The 3,722-nt window shown below is 45.0% G+C and overlaps 1 pseudogene; it reads left to right on the top strand.

The window, feature by feature from the left end:
* The first annotated feature begins 5 nt into the window (after positions 1-5).
* LOC119345074 lies at positions 6-3,709 on the top strand (annotated as a pseudogene).
* The last annotated feature ends 13 nt before the right edge of the window (positions 3,710-3,722 follow it).

The following is a 3,722-nucleotide window of genomic DNA, read 5'->3' as shown; positions in this document are numbered from 1 at the left end:
GTGAAAGAGGCGGGCTACGTCGCGACTGGCAGCCTGTTCTGGATGATTCGAAATGGTCAAGAACTAAAATGGCTGATGAACTTAACTATGCAGTATACTTCAGCTATGAATATATGCCCTCTTACCTCAAGCAGTGCTTTCTGTACTACTCTCTTCTTCCTAAAAGTAGAAAGTTTAGTATGGGTGCAGTTGTTGCAATGTGGATTAGTGAAGGATTTATTCATGGAAATTCAAATGATTTAGAAGGATTGGGAGAAAATTACTACAAGGAGTTGGTATCTAGGAACCTGATAGAGCCAGATAAATTGTATGCTGATCTATGGGTTTGCAGTATGCATGATGTTGTTCGCTCTTTTGCTCAGTATCTCACTAAGGATGAAGCACTCGTAGCTCAAGACGGGGATGATGATATTCTTGCTAAACTTGGTTCACAAAAGTTTCTTCGGTTGTCCATAGAAATTAACCGATCACAATCAGGTGAACTTGATTGGAAATCTCTACAGGCGCAGCAATTAGTGAGAACATGGATCTCAATTGTCCAGATTAAGATGAAGCCTGGTGATTCATTGGTTTCCTTTTCTAGTTTGCGGACTTTGCATATAGAATCTGCAGATATGACTGTATTGCTTGAATCGTCGCATCAACTCAAGCACCTGAGGTATCTTGCACTAGTAAAGGATGATATATCTGTACTTTTGGGCAACATTGGCAAGATGAAATTGTTGCAGTTCCTTGATCTTTTGGGATGTACAGAATTGGTGAATCTTCCTGATAGCATTGTGAAGCTTGGCCAGTTGAGGTTACTTTCATTTCCCAAAGGATGTATGGTACCTAGAGGGTTTAGTGGTCTGACAAACATGAGGAGACTACGTATGTTTCGAGCCCACATGGATGGTGATTGGCGCAGTTTGGATGAGTTGGGGCCTCTTTCCCAACTCAGGTTTCTTGAATTAGTTCAATTGGAGAATGTATCTGCTGCCTCATTTGCAGCTAATGCTAGGCTCGGCGAGAAGACGCATCTTATCACGCTAACCCTGGTCTGCACCAGTAAACTGGGAGATGATGGGTTTGTCAAAGAGAAGGAAGATGTCTCTGAGGAAGAGCAGCAACGAATTGAGAAGGTTCTCGATAAGCTTTGCCCTCCACCTGGTGTAGAATTTCTTCAAATCACAGGATATTTTGGCCGGCAACTCCCGAGCTGGATGATTTCCACGTCAATGGTGTCCCTGAACAACTTGAAGACTTTATTGTTTGATGACCTGGCTTGTTGTAGACAACTTCCCAACGGGTTGTGCCAGCCCCCAAATCTGTAGCTCCTACAGGTCTTTCGTGCTCCATGCATCAAACATGTTGGGACTAGATTCGTGCAGTTAACAACAGCTTCATTTCCAAGGTTAAATGTATTGAAGTTGTTCAAGATGCTGGTATGGGAGGAGTGGGAGGAGCAAGTACAAGCCATGCACCGTTTGGAGAACCTTACACTCTGTGATTGCAAACTGAGGCATTTTCCTCTAGGCCTTGCCTCCAATGCAAGTTCCTTGAAAATATTAGGTCTACAACATGTCAAGCAGCTCAGCTACATTGAGAGTTTTCCTTATGTGTTGAGCTTTTACTGAATGGATGCCCCGATCTGGAGAGGATCACAAATCTCCCCAATCTGCAGAAGCTTGCCATCGCCAAGTGCCCAAAGTTGAAGGTGTTGGAGCGTATCGCTTCTCTCTCGAGTCTGGGCTTGGAGGATTACACCATGGAAGAACGCCCAGAATATATGCGAAACATAAAGCTACGAAATTTGCAGTTATTCTGCGGGCTATGGTTGCTCTCTACGGTAGCCGTGGGACAATCTGGCACTGAGTGGGACAAGTTTAGCCATGTGGAGCATGTCCAGGCATATGCGCCTGATGGAGACAACGAAAGGAAATGGTATGTTTTGTACACGAGAGGAGACAACTGCAAGTTGGATTCAAATTTTAGCAGCTCTACTGTATTTGAAGGTAAAATTATACGTACGAACTTTGCCTTAATTTGTTTGGGCACTTTGACTCTGCTGGTTAATAAGTTTGTTTCATTTTATCCCCCGCCTTTCAACCGTATATATGTGCTGCATGATGACTGAATATTTTGTACGGGACATGCAACTAATTAAGTTTTAGCCACATAGATGTACATATGCAACTTATGGCTACCATTTTCGGATTTGGTTGCCTTGAGTTTAACATATTGGATATCGAAATTGCACCCTTGGGCAGCCTGGGCCTACCTAGTATGCAAGCACCCCATTTTATCCCTCACCAATAATTTGTAGGTGGCTAACAGGAGCACCCCATTTGACAGCCACTAGTATGCAAGCACATCAGTTTGCAAGTTTGCATCCGCACAACTGCACTGTGCCTATTCGTTGTCTCGGGATACTAGCACAGCTCGATGCTCTATTGCTCTATTCGTGTTGTGTCGTCGCCCACCCTCTGAGTTCCATCGCCATCACAGCAGAGACACGTATCCACTACGCTAGGGCGCCTCCGCTCTGACGTGCACTGGCAAGGAGGATGCTTAACTCGCCGGTTTCTTGCCACTTGCTAGGTCCTAGACTCCTAGGCACATACCAGTTCTTCTCTCATTCTCAAAGCCTCAGGCGTCAGTCTAATTGATTCCTATCTTTAGACAATTTTTTTATCAACCGCTGAAATTATGGATATAATTCGTCGTAGGTTTTTTGTTACTACGGTTCAGCCCTGGTCACGCCCAAATCCTGGGTCCGCCAGTGACAGTGATATATGTTGTTGTTGCCTTGCTAATTAGAGATTGGGTAAACCGGTTTTGTGTTTTTATTTCCATGCAGAAACCTTATCATCTTCTATGGTGGATGCACAAGGGTTTGAGTCTATGTACAAAATGAGAAGAAGCACCTTCAGTTATGTTTGCAGCTTGGTGAGGATCCCATTTTTTGAAGATATGATGGCAAGGGATCACACCTTTGTTGATGGGAGATTGTTGTCTTTGCAAGACAGAGTAGCTGTCGCTCTAAGGGTACTGAACTCTGGCGACTCTCCGGTTACTGTAGGATCCTCTCTTGGTGTGAACGAGTCAACTGTATCACTGTTAACTCATGTGTTTGTTGAGGCCATGTGGGACCGAGCAATGCACCACTGCAGCTGGCCTCGCTCCACTAAGATGGAGAAGATCAAGCACAAGTTTGACAAGATGCACGACCTGCCAAACTGTTGTGGTGTTGTACATACAGCTCACATCACGTTTGGATCACAAAACCCTAACCATGAGGAGAATGACGTTGTTCTAGTGCAAGCCGTTATTGGTCTAGATATGAGGATGACAGAGTTTTGGTTGGACGGTGATCCCTTGGAGTGCATTGAGAAATATGCTTGGCTGAATGGCGGTAAGGTGAAGTTATCAGATGGCCCGGAGGTTGGGGAATACATCATTGGTGATGCAGGATACCCTCTTCGTCCATGGCTCCTCACACCTTACCAGTTAGAAAATGGTCTCCCACTCTCAGAGTCCAAAGTCGAGTTTAACATGAGACACTCTGCAGCTACAGCCATCGCGGCGAGGGTGTTGACAAGGTCGAAAGACACATGAAAGTGGCTGCAGGAAGAAGGGTGGCATCCAAATAACAGACGTGTGATGAATCAGACAATCGGTGTGTGCTGCATGTTGCATAACATAGTGATAGACTTGGAGGAGGACGAGGGTGCAAGCATGCC

This window comes from Triticum dicoccoides, unplaced genomic scaffold, assembly GCF_002162155.2.
Source record: "Triticum dicoccoides isolate Atlit2015 ecotype Zavitan unplaced genomic scaffold, WEW_v2.0 scaffold203193, whole genome shotgun sequence".
Taxonomy (NCBI): Eukaryota; Viridiplantae; Streptophyta; class Magnoliopsida; order Poales; family Poaceae; genus Triticum; species Triticum dicoccoides.
This window is presented reverse-complemented; position numbering and strand designations above follow the sequence as displayed.